Source organism: Eurosta solidaginis, chromosome 5 (assembly GCF_040869045.1).
Source record: "Eurosta solidaginis isolate ZX-2024a chromosome 5, ASM4086904v1, whole genome shotgun sequence".
NCBI classification, from domain to species: Eukaryota; Metazoa; Arthropoda; class Insecta; order Diptera; family Tephritidae; genus Eurosta; species Eurosta solidaginis.
In genome coordinates this window covers 12,299,938-12,319,300 of record NC_090323.1, presented here as the reverse complement: position 1 = coordinate 12,319,300, position 19,363 = coordinate 12,299,938, and the positions used below count along the sequence as shown (strand labels likewise).

General features: G+C 34.5%; 1 long non-coding RNA gene across 1 annotated transcript in view; it reads left to right on the top strand.

Annotated features, from left to right (window-relative positions):
• LOC137253842 (uncharacterized) overlaps nucleotides 1-19,363 on the top strand; it is a 297,293-nt gene that overhangs the window by 277,255 nt on the left and 675 nt on the right. The window lies entirely within an intron of this gene.

The following is a 19,363-nucleotide window of genomic DNA, read 5'->3' as shown; positions in this document are numbered from 1 at the left end:
TAGAACTAAGGCCCACTCCCTTTTAAAATACTCATTAACACCTTTCATTTGATACCCATATCGTACAAACAAATTCTAGAGTCACCCCTGGCCCACCTTTATGGCGATATCTCGAAAAGGCATCCACCTATAGAACTACGGCCCACTTCCTTTTAAAATACTCATTAACACCTTTCATTTGATACCCATATCGTATAAACAAATTCTAGAGTCACCCCTGGTCCACCTTTATGTCGATATCTCGAAAAGGCATCCACCTATAGAACTAAGGCCCACGCCCTTTTAAAATACTCATTAACACCTTTCTTTTCATACCCATATCGTACAAACAAATTCTAGAGTCACCCCTGGTCTACCTTTATGGATATATCTCGAAAAGGCATCCACCTATAGAACTAAGGCCCACCCCCTTTTAAAATACTCATTAACACCTTTCTTTTCATACCCATATCGTACAAACAAATTCTAAAGTCACCCCTGGTCCACCTTTATGGCGATATCTCGAAAAGGCGTCCACCTATAGAAGTAAGGCCCACACCCTTTTAAAATACTCATTAGCACCTTTCATTTGATACCCATATTGTACAAACGCATTCTAGAGTCAACCCAGGTCCACTTTTATAACGATATTCCGAAAAGGCGTCCACCTATAGAACTAAGGCCCACTCCCTTTTAAAATACTCATTAACACCTTTCATTTGATACCCATATAGTACAAACAAATTCTAGAGTCACCCCTGGTCCACGTTTATGGCGATATCTCGAAAAGGCGTCCACATATAGAACTAAGGCCCACGCCCTCTTAAAATACTCATTAACACCTTTCATTTGATACTCATATCGTACAAACAAATTCTCGAGTCAGGCCTGGTACACCTTTATGGCGATATCCCTAAATGGCGTCCATCTATAGATCTATGGCCCACTTCCTCTTAAAATACTCTTTAATACCTTCCATTTGATACACATGTCATACAAACACATTCCAGGGTTACCCTACGTTCCTTTTACAACATGGTGATTTCCCTTACTTTGTCTCCACAGCTCTCAACTGAGTATGTAATGTTCGGTTACACCCGAACTTAGCCTTCCTTACTTGTTATTAATCCTTTAGTCGCGCGAGAGAACATTAACTGACTTTATTCTATGAAGAGGTTTCGATTTCAGTAACAGAGCTGTTAGTTTTTGGTGGCTGCTTCTGTCCTTTAGTTCGCAAATTCAGTGGCTCGCAACTTTTCGCAAAAGCAGCGTTTGTAAGTTAGTAAGGCGATTAACCGCCGAAAGCTCCGACCTGATTATTGGTGCTGATTTTATTTTGAGTAACAAATGCTTTTAGGTTTTACAACTACTACCCCGGTGGTGAGTGGTTTTTATATTTTATCTCAGAAATCCAAATTAATAGTCATTTTAGCAGCAAGTAAAACCGACATCCTCGACACAATGCTAGTCTCGGAGCTTAAGAGGTTCAAGGGGTTGTTGAGAACGGGAAAAAAATCGCAAAAGAAATTTTGTAAGAGATTTTGTGGCAATTAATAAAAACAGAAGAAATGGCAACTTCTGTCAGGGCAAATTCATCTGTTGGTACCGCCGTTGGCATATCGTTGCTAATCTTTTACTTTTGCCCAGCCAACTGTTGCGGTCTCCCCATCGATAATATAACCGTGCCGCTATTCAGCTCCTACAGTCTCTTCGCCCAACTGCAAATGCCCTGAATCTCCGTTATTGTATTCACTGTTAAAACAAACTTGTGGTAACACTACGGACTCTTTCATTCTATGTGAGGTCCTCAGGGACCGGCCAGTTCAACCTAACCTAACCTACCCTGCGGGGTCCATAGATTTTTAACTAAAGACACTTTTTGGAAATTCACAAACGTTACCCTCCCAATATTGTGCCTTGTGGAAACAGAAGAGATTTTGTAAAAAAGGTGATTTCAGAGGTCGCGCTCATCGTGCTTATAAACAAATTGAAATGCTCTCAACTTCTATAATGGCTCCACCATTTTGAATTTTGAAAAACTTTCATCGGGTTCAAAATAAGCTACCTACCCCGCGTATAAAGTTTCAAGAGAATCAAAACAATTTTAAAAAAATTTCCCCCATAATGGAATGAGGAAGTTATGGATATTATGGGCCAACAGATAGTGAAACATATTATAAATCAAAAAAATAACGACGACAAAAAGTATTATTCAATCGTGATGGATTCAACTCCAGATTTGTCTCACAATGACCAACTTGCTATTGTATTACGATACTGTTTTCAGGGAAATGTGTACGAAAGATGTATCTCGTTCATCAAAATTAGTAGTCATACTGGATTACACTTATTTAATATTCTACAAGACTTTTTAGAAAAAAATGGGCTAATACTGGATAATTGTAGGGGACTGTCTTATGACAACGCAGCCAATATGTCGGTTCAGTACAAAGGTGTCCCAGCATTAATTAAACAAAAAAAATAAAAGAGCGGATTATGTACCATGTGCTGCACATTCCCTTAACCTAGTTGGTGAAGAATGTGTTAAAGTTGCAACCGAAATTGTAAATTTTTTTGGAGTGGTGCAAAAAATATATGTTTTCTTTTCATCTTCAACCCATAGGTGGGAATTGTTTCATCGTGGAATGCAACTAAAATTTACGTTAAAAAGTTTAAGCCAAACCAGAAGGTCTTGTCATTATGAGGCTGTCAAAGCTTTAAAAAATCATTATTCTGAAATTATGAAAATTTTAAAAACTTTTAGCGAAAATGAGGATGAGGAAGCTGATTTCAGAAAATAGGCACGAAGTTTATTTAATAAACTGGCGTAACTCTCATTTGCAATTTTAATCACATTTTGGGAAGATTTCATGTAGTAAATAAAAAAATACAGAGCCCTTGCTTAAATATTTGCGAAGGCAATAAACTAATTGTTTCGTTGAAAGCGTTCGTATACAGCATTCAGATCAGAAGCTAAAAGAGTGCGAAGAGAAAGCTAAAAAATTAAGTACTAGTGTGGTAACAAATTACAGGGACGTTTACAAGAGACAAATGACTTCAAAATTTGCCGATAAGTCTACAGCTAAAGTCTCAGTGTGCGGTGCAGAAACATTTAAAAGAGACACGCGAAACGTTGCATTGGATAAGCTGATTATGGATTTAATTGAAAGGGGTCAAGTCTATGAGACAACCGGCAAAAAATTTAATTTGTTATTGGATTTGCAGAATAAAAACCAGGAAAGCGTGGATCTGGAAAGTATACGCAATATTGTAAAATATTATTCAGATGACGTAGATGAAAATTTAGTAAATGAATGCATTTAATTAAAATCATATTTACTACAATCCAAATCAGAATGCTACACCTCTTGCAGTGAGATTTATAAGCTTATCTATGAAAAGGAACTTGTTGGTGTATTCCCTAATTGTTACACCATTTAAAAAATTTGTTTGACGTTGCCCATCACCAACTGCGAAGCGGAGCGCTCTTTCTCCAGGATATCATATATTGAAAATAAGTATAGGACAACAATGTCGAACGATCGACTTAATCATTTATCCCTTCTTTCTATAAATTGTGATCTAACAAAGGATTTAGCAGTTGATGAGCAAAGAAAGGAATTCTTTGCACGAAAATGCAGAAAGGTTAATTTGTTTTTTAATATTATTTATTGTTTTGATAAATAAATGTTTTTATAAGCTGATTTTTTTTTCTGATAACTATATACTGCACACCATAGAAAACAGGGCCCCTGAGTAACATTAGCCCAGGGCCCCACAATGTCATGATCCACCCCTGCCCGCGCGCACGCATTCTATCCTCTCGCCTACAACCGAATGTATTCTGCTGTACCCATTAGGAACTAAACTGCTATAATTTCGTGTAAAATGACTTTTGAAATAATATTTTTGGGTATATTTTTGTTTCACGTGTACGAACACAATGAAGCTTTGTTTGATTTATTTAATAATTTAAATTTAAATTAAATTAAATTTGAATTGAACGCATGTAGAAGTATTTTTAAATGCATTCAAGAAAACAACGCGATACGTTAATTTTGAAAGCTACCAAGTCCGACTGGGTTTGTGTACGTGCCAGCGCCATTTCTGCTCGCTGAATGGTTGTAGCTATTTTTTTAGAAAACAAAATAATGAATAGACGTGCACTGACAAAAATTTATTTCCTCTCACTTGAACTTAAAATTTGAATACGGAATATACATATTAGTGAAAAGTTTGAAGTAAGAAGATAATTTAAGATTATCACTCATTTATTTAATAGAATATAATAAGTAATAGCCATGTTTTTTTAAACAGTTTTATTAACTTGACTCTGTGTAGCGAACAGAATTTTGTAATCGAAATTTAAGTAACTTCCCGATAAGCTACAAGCTTGAAACTTGGAAAATAGTTCAGAACCCGATGACGGTGCAATAATAAGAAAAAAATTTCTGATAGGTGGCGCGTGGATCGAAACGTTTCAAAAAATCGTATTTGTGCTCCGATTAGGCTCATATTTGGAACACGTATTACATACGGGTATGGGAATCGCTTTGTGAAAAAACTCCCGCTAGGTGGCGCATGGATCGAAATATTTCAAAAAATCGTATTTGTGCTCCGATTAGTCTTATATTTGGAAAACATATTACAGAAAGCGACATATGGAAAAAACTCGCCGCCAGGTGGCGCAAGGATCGAGATATTAAAAAAATCTTAATTTATGAATTTTCGAAGTTTTTACAGTGTACTTTTTACCAGCTCCGTCGCCATTTTTTTATTTTTGGATTTCAAAGTAGGTGTGGTCACGCTTCCATAAACAGCTTGTGGCGATCCCTGCTATACATCGATTAAACAATATGAAACTTGAGAGCATGTCGATTTTTTATATAAACGACGAGCGCGTCCTCTCATATAGTTTTTTTACAAATTTTTAAAAATATACGTGTAACTTTTACCAGTTTCCAAAGTAAAAAATTTTTTAACCACTCGACTCCGTATATCTTATAGGATGTACATATCTGTGGTCACAAGGCTTAACAGCACAAGTGCATTTTTGGCAAAATTGAGTTATTGTCATGGTTGAATTCCCCTTATTCGATTTCATATTGTGTCAAAATTTTGTGAAGATCACTCCAATAGTTAACGACATATTAAGAAAAGGCAAACAGCGGAAAAATAGCAACTCTAACTTGTGCCTTTATTCCATAATAAGTTTGTTGTTCGAAAACGTACATAAGTATACTTGTAATGTTTTATTCAATATATTTTCCTTCCAATGCGTATCATTACTTAACTTATGCCTTTGTTCTATGCTTTATTTCCTATTATTTGTAAATGAAATTTGGTATAGACATAAACATAAAATATTTATGCATTATTGTTTAAGACTTTGGCCTTTTATTTTACTTCCTCTCAACTTCAATACTTGTACTCATGTTTATTTCTTCAAAATTTCGAATGTATCATATGCACCTACAAATACCGGCTCGCAGCCCCCGCCAACATTATAATTCATTTAAGTAGTTTCTACAAATTTCCTGATCAAATGTCACTCCTCCGTGTCGCTAGAGCAATAATAAAATTACACTACGTATATATATCTGTCTGTAAATATGTATATGATTTAAAATTATATGCAAAGAATAAGAGATTTGAAAAAAAAACTACAAATAAAAAGTATATTACTATGCAGAAGGTGAACTACACTTTAGATTGCAAAACAACAAATGCAATGAAATGAAGAAACAATAAAAATTGGAAATACGTACATTTATATTTATACATGCATCCAAGAAAACAACACCTGCCTGCCTGCCACCCGCATTCAATAAGCAAAATCAAACGAAAGATCGACAATAAACTTCCAACTTCTACTTCAAAATCTAGGTGTTTCCATATGTTACTAGCAGTCGATATGCGAACAAGCTCTTGACGATAAATTTATATATGGGGTATTCCATCCCATTTCGAACAATTTTGAACCCGACTCCTTTAGAATTGGCTGAAAGTTTTTCTTCTTTTTCTAGCTTACGAAAGACGTTTTTCAGAATTTTTTCAAATTTTTTCATCCAACTGAAAAAAAGTTATGAATTTTTAAAAAAACACCTTGTTTGTTTTCAAAATGCTATAACTTTTTCAAAAATTGACCGTTTGGAATCTTTTTTTTTTTAATTTGTTTTTACATGTACTTTTCGGAAAAAATACAAAAACATTTTTAAAGTTTTTTTTTTTTAATTTTTCAGTTTTTCGAGATTTTTCGAATGATGACTCGCTTTCGCTTTCCTGGTTATTTTAATCGTAGATTACCATAATATATAAAGATAAGAATACTTAAAAATCATTTTCTTACATTTTATTGTTATATAAATAAAATTGATAAAAAACATTTTTATTTTTGAAAATTTTTTTTTCAATTAAATAAAAAAATTTAAAAAAAATCGGCCCACTCCACGATTAGTGGGGATGATTGCAGAATTGATTAGAGTTTTTTATGAGAAAAAAAATGTCGAAATTCGAAAAATTTCGAAAAACTGAAAAATTGAAAAAAAAACTATAAAATTTTTTTTGTATTTTTTCCGAAAAGTACATGTAAAAACAAATTAAAAAAAAAAAGATTCCAAACGGTCAATTTTTGAAAAAGTTATAGCATTTTGAAAACAAAAACGGTGTTTTTTTTTTAAATTCATAACTTTTTTTGAGTTGGATGAAAAAATTTGAAAAAATTCTGAAAAACGTCTTTCGTAAGCTAGAAAAAGAAGAAAAACTGTCAGCCAATTCTAAAGGGGTCGGGTTCAAAATTGGTCGAAATGGGATGGAATACCCCATATACATGCATACATATATACATACATGGATAACTACATTGTATGTAAATATGAAATTGTAGTGTATGTTATTCGTACCATTAGTCAATAGTTCAATCAAGTTCTTTGTAGTGTGGATAATTCCACAAAAAATTTATAAGTGCATATCTTGTGCCGTTGCAATGACATATTTACATGTCTGTAATAGGCCGAGTTTGTATGAGTGTATGTGCTCTACAATCAAACAACAACCTGAAATAATCGAGCTAGTCCGAAGAGATAATCAAACTATTCCGAAAAGGATTGAATTTGTACCAGCAACGATTTCAGAGTTGGTCAGATTGTAGTAGTAGTTTTGATTTTAATTTTACGATTCTCGCCATGTAGGCTTAAACCCAGAAATATCAATGAAAAAGCAGTACTTAGTTTTTCCTTTAAGATTGTCTTTGATGAACATTGACTCTCTAATTGATTGATAATAAAATTCAATATCTTTGGCTTTAAAACATAACTATCTATTGCTTTTTGAACAATTTATATAAACGTAGGCTTATGATACAATATATAACTGCTTCTGGCATTATTGACGTTTTTGCGCAATGATAAATATGCAAATTTATAAACTACACTCATACATATTAATGTTTTTTTTAAACAAAAAAGCTAAATATTTTACTTTGTTCATTTTTTGATTTCCTTTTGTTTGGAGATTGATTTTCAAATATTAAATTTAAAAAAAAAAAGTCATGACCGACCAGAAGAGAAAACGGTTATACCTTGTAAGTGTTCTTATCATGGACGGTCCCATACAAGAATTGTATCATGTTTGATTTTGTCTTTTTTTTCAACGTCTTGTGAATGATATGAGTCCGAAAAGCTTTTCACATCTCTATTTTACACTAGAGCAGAATAATTTGAGAAAACAAATCAAGCACTAATTTCTTGTTTGTTTTGCTGGATCTCAGTAGCTGCGTTCATGCGACGTGTAGATGACTATCGAGTCGATTTCCGACGTTCTACGCAGCTCTTTTGCATTAGAGAATAGATGCTAGTTGTGAGTGAAGCTAAAATAATCCTGATGTTCATATAGAAGCTGTAATGCTAACCTCGAGATTGAAAAGGCTTCATATTGAATATTTACAAGATCGAAATAAGTAGTTATATACACTAGGCTCTACCAAATACCATATGCAAAGTTACTAATGTTAAATACAGTGTGGCTCAAAATTTCGTCGTGGGAAAGCAACTCGAAATAATCAGCACTAGCTGTAGGATTTATGCTGAACCATCGTCCGTAGATTAATCGTGTATTGTCTGCACTACTTGATGTGGATGGAATTATCTAGCTTCTTGTGTGTCTAAGGAAGCAAAGGTTCTAACCCCAGCGGGTTAGGGGGTCAGAATATACCCGCTGTAGGTATGCCTGTCGTAAAAGGCGACTAAAATACCAGATTCAAGTGGCTGAATAGCGCAACCCTTCAGGTTGCCAGCACAATATATAGCTTCTCCAAACCCACTTGTCAACCCTACCTATCCGCGGCGAATACTGTTTCACTAACAGACGAGGCTCTGGCGAACGCAAGTTCCTCATGGAATTTGGCGGTGGGGAGGGAGGGGATGGTCTGAAGGTTTAATGTGGCCACATAAATCGTTCCCGAGTTGGTCGGGCTAGCACCTTAATGGTGCTGTGTTACTGGAGCGTGCCGGATCTGTATCCGGCAAAGGACCATCACATCGATAACACTCCCCAAGGCCTTCGGGGAACAACTTTATCGCTGCAACAACATCGAAACTTAACTTCATTCCTCTACAAAATTAAGATATGATGTCATTAAAAAATATGTATTTTTTAAATGATTCGATCTGTCCACCGCCCATTTATATTGCATGATCATCGGAGTCTGTAGAACTTTTAAAGTTTAAAGAAGTTACTTGAAAACCATTAACAATATTTCGAAATTTGCAGTTATTTTTTAAATATCAAAATCAGTGTCCGCCGTGGTGTCGTGGTAGCGTGCTCCGCCTACCACACCGACGATCCAGGGTGCACGCCCCGGCCATGGCAACATCAAAAGTTTAGAAATACATTTTTTTCAGTTAGAAGAAAATTTTTCTTAGCGGTGTATTTAGCAAGCACTACGAGTGTATTCCTGCTATGAAAAGCTTCTCAGTGAAAACTTATCTGGCCTGCAGATGCCTTTCGGAGTCGGCATAAAACACGTAGGCCCCGTCCGGCCAATTTGTAGGGAAAATTAAAAAAGGAGTATGACGCAAATTGGAAAAGAAGGTCGGCCTAAAACCTCTTCGGAGGCTAGCGCGTATTACATTTATTTATTTTTTAGTATTACACTGCTATCCGTTTCTGAAACATGTCTCACATATCACGACCCTACTCCGTGGAAGCTGACTAAAAAAATCAATCGCAACATTTTCCACCTTTTACTGCAATGGAATTGAAAAATCTTATATAAAAATAGTAAAAGGGCAACAGACATACTAGTTCTGATTAAGGTGCATACTAGTTGTGTTAACTGCTAGGAATATGTATGAATGTTTGCCGCTAACACTACGACTAGGGTCGACATTGTGTATACGTCATTTTTTCCTAATATGCAATTCTCGGTATCCAAAAGCGCAGTAGTTAACTACAAGTGTACTATTACAAATATAATAATTATTTTTTTTTTATATTACATAAACCAGTTATTTTCGAGCGATTGGTGTTGGCCTGCAAATATTACAAAAATATTTACTTGCAAAGGCCTGGCCCAGACGCAGTGGTTGCAGGCTGCGGTGGGAGGTGTTTGCACTGTGATAATATGTTGCTATATACATATATGTGTATGTGTATGTGTGGAAGAATGTTCACTAAATAATTTGCATTTTCGCGCAACAAATCGTAGTACAATAAATAATGTGCAATTGGCTATCATGACCCATTGCAAATGCCTCAAGCCAATATATAAATATGAACTCAGTTTATTTAGTTGCCTCATTTTTACAGGGTGAGATATACAATTTCTTTCTATTAAGCAAATCATTTGAGAGGGCCAAAAATATATTAACAAATATAACTTAAACGATTTTGCGGATAGACTTTTCGCTATATTAAGTTTCACGTCTTCTCACTCAAGAAGTAGTTGTATCCCCACCAACCAAGTTAGCTTAACGTAATCTATATATATAAAAAGAAGTGTACATTTTGATTGTCACTCCATAACTCGAGAACGACTCGACAGATTGCCATGAAATTTTTAGGAAAGATACAGGATGGAAAGATGATGATTAGTTGATTTTGAAATCCCAAATCGGTTTAGCCATATATATATAAAAATCAAATTCTTCGTGTGTGTGTGTTCGCTATGGAAACGTATTTCCCACACATCAATCATCACCAAATTTTGGTTATGGGTTCCTTCGATCAACGGGAAGGTTTTAGGCTAAAAATAATTTCGATATATAAAAGCGGCGTGGCACCTCCCATACAAATGGAATCTTTGGTACTGCATATATCTGAATGTCGTAATGGTAGGATAATTAAAATTGGTAAGGAGCTATGTGACGTTAAGTCCTAAAACCTCCAGTAAAATATGGAATGGGGAAAAACTATGGCTGCCGTACAAACTTAAGTTATTTTAACAACTAAAGTTTGACAGCATTGTTGAGTTTAGCTGTTATGCCTTTTGGACGTTTAGTAATCTGCCGCTGTTAAAAAAATTGTTTAGCTTCAGTCTATCTACATCTTCTATAATAATCAAATTCTGTGTGTGTGTTCCCTATGAAAACGTGTTTGCTATACTTCGATCATCACCAAATTTTGGCTCGAGGTTCCTTCGATCAAGACGAAAGTTTTTCATATTTCAGAATTAAGAATTTTAAATTTAAATGTTTTTGTTTCTTGGCTATGCGTAGAACTATCTTAGCTCCCAAAAATGATCATGTTAACAAAATCAATGATCGCTTTCAAAATCAATTTCCTGGTGAAGTGACGAAATATAAATCGATCGACACAGTTACAGATGAAGATAAAAGTGTGAGTTATCCAAATTAATTTTTATACTACTTAGAACCGAAAGGAATGACTGCGCATATATTAACTTTGAAAATTGGCCCACCAATCATGCATCTTCGGAATGTAATCAAAGCAACAATCATCAGCGGTAAAAGCAATATAATAATATAAAATAAGATACAATAAGATACAAGAATAAAATGTTTTAACAGAAAATTTCACCAAATATGCGTACAAAATTCAATTCAATTTACAGAACAATAAATTAAATTATCATCAAACAAAACAGAAAAAATAACGCAACATCCATTCGATCTCGGGCATTACAACGTGCGCCTGGTAAAGCTAGTAAGATGTACGCTCGTAGGGTGTGTTATGCGTAACCTTTTGCTGATGAGGTTTGTAGTATAGGCAATACCTTGGACGAGCTCTGCCGCCTGTTTCCTCTTTTTATACTTACGTTGTGTAATCCGATCTTGTTTTCAATTAAATTTTTTCTTAAATTAGGTAATCCTTTCTATGACAGTTATTATGACTTTGCTCTTATAACTAACTATATTTCAGACTGTGACGTTTTACAGCGCTAGTTCATATTCCATGCAACTAATACAACTGCGGTTTTTTGAAATACTGATCCGTACCGCATAGGCTATCATCGGATAGTGCCTTAATCTCCATTAAGAGAAGGGTTTCGAAACCTCGCAAGAGGTTATGCCAGCACAACGCTTGTTTAACTGGACTGACCTTTGACAACCACCTCCGGCTGTTAAACTATATCTCGGGCTGTGCGATATGCGCTTAACAATTTCCACATATGTCGTTGTGCTCTGTTTCCCCAGATAATTTTGCTGAAAAAGTGGTTCGATACGATCGTGAATCCATTCAGGCACTCACTGACAACCCTCAACCACACAGTTTTGGAGAACAGCACTTTAAGAGCTGTTCGATTAGCCGAAAACGTGTGTATACATTGATCGACTACACAATCAATTTTTTTTTTTTTTTTGATTTGAAAACTTTAATGGTGCAAACGGACCGTTTATTGTATGCAATAAAGTTGGTAGGCAGTCAACTCTTCATCAAACATCTCTCCCCACAGCATATTCTTACATATGTTTCTATCACTTCTATCAATATTGGAGACACCCTGTATAGTTACTTAAAGTGCAAGGGTATATTGATTTTTTCAAGCAACCCGCTTAAACCTCACCTTTTTTATACCTATGTAGGTAAATAAGACCACAAGCCTCAGTTCATTTTGTCGTGTTAGTTCTTTTCTTCATACACAGAATTTTTTTTTTAATTTTCATATATTTTTTTTGTGGCTTATATTTTTTTTGCTTGTATTTTTTACACTAATTGCATCAATTAATTTACGCATGGTACACCACTTCATGATTGTCATTGGCAATTTACTGTACCGCCCGGGGTGATGTTGCCAGCCTTGCACTTGTTGTCTTCCTGCATTATGCTTAGTTAGCCAATCTGTCTTCAATAAGGAAGTACGTTGGCAAGTACGCAGGCAACACTTTATTTTCTGTTTGTTTGTATTTACCTTTTATTTTTAATCTACTTTCATATTTCGCGAGTACTTACTATGTATGGAAGTGTTTCCGTCATTCGCTTAGAACCCACGTAAACGGCAATTAATCTATATATATAAAAATGAATCGTGGTGAGTGTATGTTCGGATGCTTAAAACTTGAAAACTACTGGACAGACTTTTATAAAATATTGTAGGTATATTATCTAGGTACACGAATAGGCTATAGACTATATTTCATACCGCCGGGTACCACTAGAATCTGTACATATAAAAATGAATCATGGTAAGTGTATGTTCGGATGCTTAAAACTTGAAACCTACTGGACCGACTTTTATACAATTTTGTAGGTATATTATCTAGATACCCGGATAGGCTATAGGCTATATTTCATACCGCTGGGTACCACTAGAATCTATATATATAAAAACAAATCATGGTGAGTGTATGTTCGGATGTTTAAAACTTGAAAACTACTGGACCGACTTTTATAAAATTGTGTAGGTATATTATCTAGATACCCGAATAGGCTATAGGCTATATTTCATACCGCTGGGTGGCTAGGGTCGTGAGACTAAACGTGGACCCCGGTACCACTAGAATGTTTTTATACAATATGGATATAACGAACGCGCGAAATTGCCACATCTGCTCAAATTTTGCTGAAGAACGTTATCCGCTGTCATAAAAAGTAACACTGCTGCAGCTCGAGCACACCCTATATCGAGAAAGTAAGAAACAAATAGACAAATTAGCTTTTTTTACAAATCGCTTGGCTGAGATTTTCAATTGTTGATTTAGCTTAACCTGTTATGCCAATAGTTTTCAGCCAGCTTATTTTCAAATAGGTAATTTTTCCAAAGGCAAAATAAATTACAGAGTTATACAGCCTTAAAAAGTCAGCTATGTTGAGGCGGACAGCATAGCAAAAGGTATGGTGAATTCCTCTTACAGCCGTCCTACAATTTCCACAAAGTTTTAGAACTTTACAATGCACCATCTTATATTTAAAGAGTCTTTGATTGAGGTGTTGAGAATTGATGTTATGTCGAAGATGAGTCGGTTAGTGGCGTCATTGCGCCACTGTATAACGAAACAGTGTGTTAACTTCAGTGACGCCAGCCCCCAAATTCCAACTCTCGCTAAGCTAAAATTCCATCGCCAAAAATCTCTAAAAGAAAATCAAGTGCGCAGAAAAGTGTGCAGCATTTAGTACCATGTAGTCATAAGCGATAACAGCCTAACTTCTATCACTTAGGTGGTATTTGCTATCGACCACATGGTACTAAATATTGCATGCTTTTCTGCGCATTTGATTTTGTGCAAAACGAAGTTTTCCGGGGTCAGCTAGTTAAGATTATAAATTTTAGAATGAGCTATAACCATTTTAAACCACTGAATGCATAGTTCTTTTAAATTTTTAAGTATTATCGGTTTAAGGAGGCAAGTATTCGAAAGCGGAAATTTAAAAAAGAAACTGCGTTGAAATGAAAAATACAATATGACGCCCCAAAGAAATGGTACCTTTTTTTTGTAAATTTTTGATTTCAATGCAGAGCTATTAAAACAATGAGTCTTATATACAAGAGACTGTCTTAGGGTATAACAATTCTCAACGTTTTTTATATTTTATGCGATTTTACTTACATTATTCCCATAACTTTGTATACGCGGTATTGCACATTCAACGACGGTACGTTCATATGCATGACTGCCCTACACTTCAATTGCTATTTATCTACAAACAATCAATAATGACCGTGAAATTATGATTACTACTTACCAGCTACTACTTTTTAAATAGCCGCCTATATGTTTACCAAAATATTTATAGAAAAAACAGCTCATGCAGTAATATTTTAGTTAGTAAAAGTATGATTTGCAAAAACGGGTACTCAACACTTGGTTGAGTAGAGCTTATTATCTGGTGCCCCCCATAAATTCAGAAAACAGAAATTCAGAAACACACTTTTTCAGAAAACTTTAGTCAGAACCCTTTTTGCAGAAAGACAAAACTCTGAAGTCAAAATTAAGAAGTCAAATTTCAGAAGTCAAAATTCAGAATACAGAAAAAACATTAAATTTTTCTCAAAATTCAGAAACGTTTATTTATTTGGAAAGTATTATGTATAAAGAAAAAGTAGTGCAATCTAAAATTTTAAATTGTATGCAATGGCAAGCATGTAATTAATTAAATCATTTTCGCGTTCATCTTTTTCAAATGAATTTACAATACTAAACAAACGCTGATCGAAGTCTTTGTATTTTTTCTTGCGTTTTCCATATGCTCACCTCCAGCTGAAAATTGCTGTAGTTTTGTTTCTGTTATTGGCTGTTCATTTTTTATTTTATTTATGAAATTAAATATGTTAGGGTGTGTCCCAAATGCATTTCGAATGGCGTTGTGCCACCCTTTGATAGAATTATTTGTTTGGGCTTCACCCAAACGACTTCTTCCGACGTTGCTGTGTTCCAGGAAGTGGCAATCCAATATAAGTTACCTCGAAATAATTTAATAAGTTTTGTATTTCGGAATTGTATTCGTTTTCTTCGTTATCCACATAAAATTCCAGTTCAGATATCAATCCGAATGCATCGATCACCATTTCCTCTGGAACAAATGCAAGTGCTAATAAATATTTCAAATTCATCGCGAAAATTGAAACATTTTTATAACTCTTTTGCAGCTCTAATGATTGGATATGTCTCCAAATGTTTTTGGAAAAGTGGAAAAAACATCTATGAACCAATGCTTCGGGAAACGAGTTTTTTACTGAATTAATTGCCGCCTTCTCAAAATCCAGCATCACATATTTAGGTTAAAATGAGTTTCTTTGTTCTAATAAAGTCTTCATTATGATATTATATGTTTCTTGTTTTTTGTTACATGCTAGTACATATACCAAGGGAACTATTAAACCATTTAAACCTCCTGCAAATAATAGAATTACAATAGAATCGAGAACTGTATTCAAATATATACATATAAAGGAAACACTTTCCAAGCAATGTATATAATTGGGAAAAAAGTGGAGGAACAACAGAAAATGTGCCGTCCATATGAATCGAGGAGCAACTTGCTAAAAATTTCAAATTTTCTTCTGTGGAAAAAATGATTAGCCTTTGATAATTTGGCCCATTATCATATAGCAAAAATTGTTTTCCATCTATTGTTTTGATAAACTCATTTTCAAGAACGAGTTCTTTGAGATTATTAGGATTTTTCGGAACGAAATTTAAAGCACGTGTTCGCCTGACGGTGCGCATCATTTGATCGACTGAGGGGAGAATCGATCTAACAGCTATATTTGCATTTGATATAATCTGTCCTACAATATCTCTCGAGGCACGACACTCTTCAGTAGCCTTTCGTTTTAAGTCTTTTGCCAATCGGTAACATTCCACTTTCCTAGCATCTGGTGCATGTAAATGTATGCCTATTATCTTCATGTTGTCATTATTTTCACCTGGTTCCACGTTGTTATATCGAATTAATCTGGCACCACAATTCGATTCACTTTTTTTACTAAAACATATTCACGAAAGTGAAAAAACTTCCAATTTTGTGAATTAAAATTAAGTTCTTACTTTCTACAGAAAAAATAATCTGTTTCATTATACGACCTATCGAATGTATATTCAAATCCATCTAAGAAAATTTACAATAACACGAAAAAGTGATGATAAAAAATAAAGTCAGTTATCATACATTAAAAATGGATTAGTAGTTTATACTTAAAATATTTCAAAACTAAAAAACCAAACATTTAAATAATCAGAAGGCAGAAAGACATTTATAACTTAAAATTTGGAAAATAACCAGAATGCTGAAAAAAAATTCAGAAGTCAAATTTCAAATGTCAAAATTCAGAAAGTAATCAGGCAGCAAAAAAACATAAAATTTTGCGCAAAATTTAATGTTTTTTGCTGTCTGATTACTTTCTGAAATTTGACTTCTGAAATTTGACTTCTGAAAATTGACTTCTGCAATTTTGATTTCTGAATTTTTGTTTCTGATTTTTGACTTCTGAATTTTTTCTTTCTCAAAAAAGACTTCTGACTAATGTTTTCTGAAAAAATGTGTTTCTGAATTTTTGTTTTCTGAAATAATGCGGCGACCCTTATTACCTTGTAATCAAATTGCGCATGCGCGTAGTCACTACAAAGTGTTGCGTGTGCAGATTTAAGTGTCTACGTATGAGGAATGAGAACGGAGATCTGATTAAATCCGAATATTTTGTAATTTTAAGCGACATATTTTATTCTGTGCTTGAAATCTTTTACGTTCTTGCGGTTTCGTAAATCATATGAAACTACTTTTAGGCACATAAAAATTTACCTCCAAGTTTACCCGCTATGCATACAAATGACTTGAAGTTTCTTTATCACGTTTACTCTCTATTATTTTCATTTGTTTGGTAGATAGATACAATGTGTATCCCTTATTCAATACTTAATAGTTCTTCAGCTTTAAATGTTTATTCATCTGTTGCGTATCTAAACCAGAGGTGATGAGACTTTATAAACATTGTTCTGCATAATTTAATGAAAGTGTATATGTATGTACGTTTATGGATACTATGTATATTAAAGTGTCCGCAATTTAGCAAGTAAATTTTTTCCTTGAAGACTGAAAATGTATTATCACACCAAAGAAAGGTAATAAATTTTAGTCGGGTGACCGGATTCATAATAGCATAAAAGCTGGATTCTGATAGGCGATCGGATATTCTGGAGACTCTGCCTTGTGTTAGTAATTTTACCAAAAAGTGCCCTCTCTTAATAAAAAAGAGTTGGGGTGTAGAAAATAACATGCCTGCTACATATTTCTTACATTGCAAAGTCGTTCAATATTTGCAGTTTAACAATTTTCTAATAAAAGTCAAACTTTAACTTCAATAACTTTAATTATCTTTGTAAAAATTTTTTTGGTAGGACGTTCTATTCGCTATAAGAATATCTGGATTCGATTATTATTAAATTAATATTTTCAAAAAACATTTATTTTTGGGGCAAAAGTAATGTAATGTAATAATATGGAGAAGTAGCTATTACTCGGCGCGTTGCTGCAGCTCGATAAATCACTTCTTCGTTTCTGAGTATTCCATGATACGCTTACGGGAGAGTACTTTCAAAAAATTCAAACAAATTACTTCACGGAGTACTCACGAAGCAAAGTGTGAGCTAGAGCTAGAGCTAGAATCAATAGTTCTGAGTTTTTAAATGAACTCCTCTCTTTAATTAATTTGTAGGAAAGAAAAGTGTGCATTTCCAAGCTCATACTGCTTGAATCTAGTCCCGGTGTACTAAAAAAAATAAATGTAAGGCGCGATAACCTCCGAAGAGATCTAAGGCCGAGCTTCTCTTCCAATTTGCGTCGTGCTCCTCTTCATTTTCCCTACAAATTGGCCGGACGGGACCTACATGTTTTATGCCGACTCCGAACGGCATCTGCAAGGCAGATGAGTTTTCACTGAGAGCTTTTCATGGCAGAAATACACCCGGAGCGCTTGCCAAATACTGCCGAGGGGCGACCCCGCTTAGAAAAATTTTCTTCTAATTTAAAAACCTTATTTCTAAAATTTTGATGTTGCTTTACCCGGGGTGCGAACCCAGAGCATACGGTGTGGTAGGCGGAGCACGCTACCATCACACCACGGTGGCCGCCACTAGTATGATACAAAATAGTAAACAAGATCAAAACGAATTTTACAGACAAGAGATATATTTAAAAAAAATGTTCGTTTTAGTTATGGATAACCTTTTACACTCTTTTTCCCGCTTCCTCTCTCTTTTTCCTTTCTCCTACTTTTTCTTTATACCTTTCTCTCTTGCTATACCCTTCCCCTGCCCCTCCCCTTCGATCCTCTGTCTCACTATTCCTCCCTTATCCCTTTCCCTCTGATTCTCATATTTATGACTCTGCTTTCGCTGTCGTTGGCCCTCTCAGCGCCCTTATTATAAGTATGTGATTTGTTGATGCACGCTAGCACGAAAGATATACGGTATAGCTATGAGTACCTAATTTGCACTGTGCAAGCTGAGCATAAAAAGAGATTCCACAAGCTTTTAACTAATAGCTAAGGAATATCGTTAAGATGTCCCTATCGGGAAAAATTTCTGAATTTTTATTTAAATAATTTTTTTTTTTATTTTGTTGTTTTTCTTCATTATACTTATGCTAGACAGCAAAAAAATCGAAAGAATAGCCCCCTCCATATCGTTACGGCAGTCATTTTTGGGTTTGATATAAAAGCCACACAGGACTTGTGAAGAACTTCGCGAGTAGGTCAGTAAGCCCTTTACCCCCAAATATCATAAAATAGTGGCTTAAAAATGTACTGAATTTATGCTATGTATGAACAAATTCTGAGATAGGGCGTTTTTCAACCGTAGTTTGATATATGAAATTATTCAATAAAGTTCTGAGAGAGATCGCTCTTATTAGAAAAAGCTTGTCGCAAACCTACAATTTAGTTTGTTTATAAAAATGCATTAGCTAAATAAATGAAAATTAATTTTTAGCCAAAATTTTTAGCCGGAACCTTTGATGATACCCTCTTTCTCTTAGTCATAATTATAGTTTAAGTTATTTTTTCAAAGTATTAATTTACACATGAAAAATCAAGCCGAGAGAAATCGATGATATTTTATAAGCATAGGAAAATGAAACTATCACGAGCATTACAGAAAATATAGAGAGCAGACATGTCAAATAACATTTGAAAGTAAAAAAAATTTCATATAAATGAAAAGTAAGCTAAAAATATTTAAGTTACCGTGAAAAATCGAGTACCAAGCCAACTTAGCTTACGCCAACACAAACTCTGGCAAATGTCCTACAGAAAAAATTTAACAACAGCATTAACACAAAGCACTGCACTTATATATTTTTGGTAGTTAAATATTTACAGCCACGCCAACTGCATATATATACATATGTAAGTACTCACACTCGAAAATTTTTAATTTCTTCAATTTCAAGCCATACAAAGAAGTGTTAAGTTTTTTTCATCTTCTTTCAA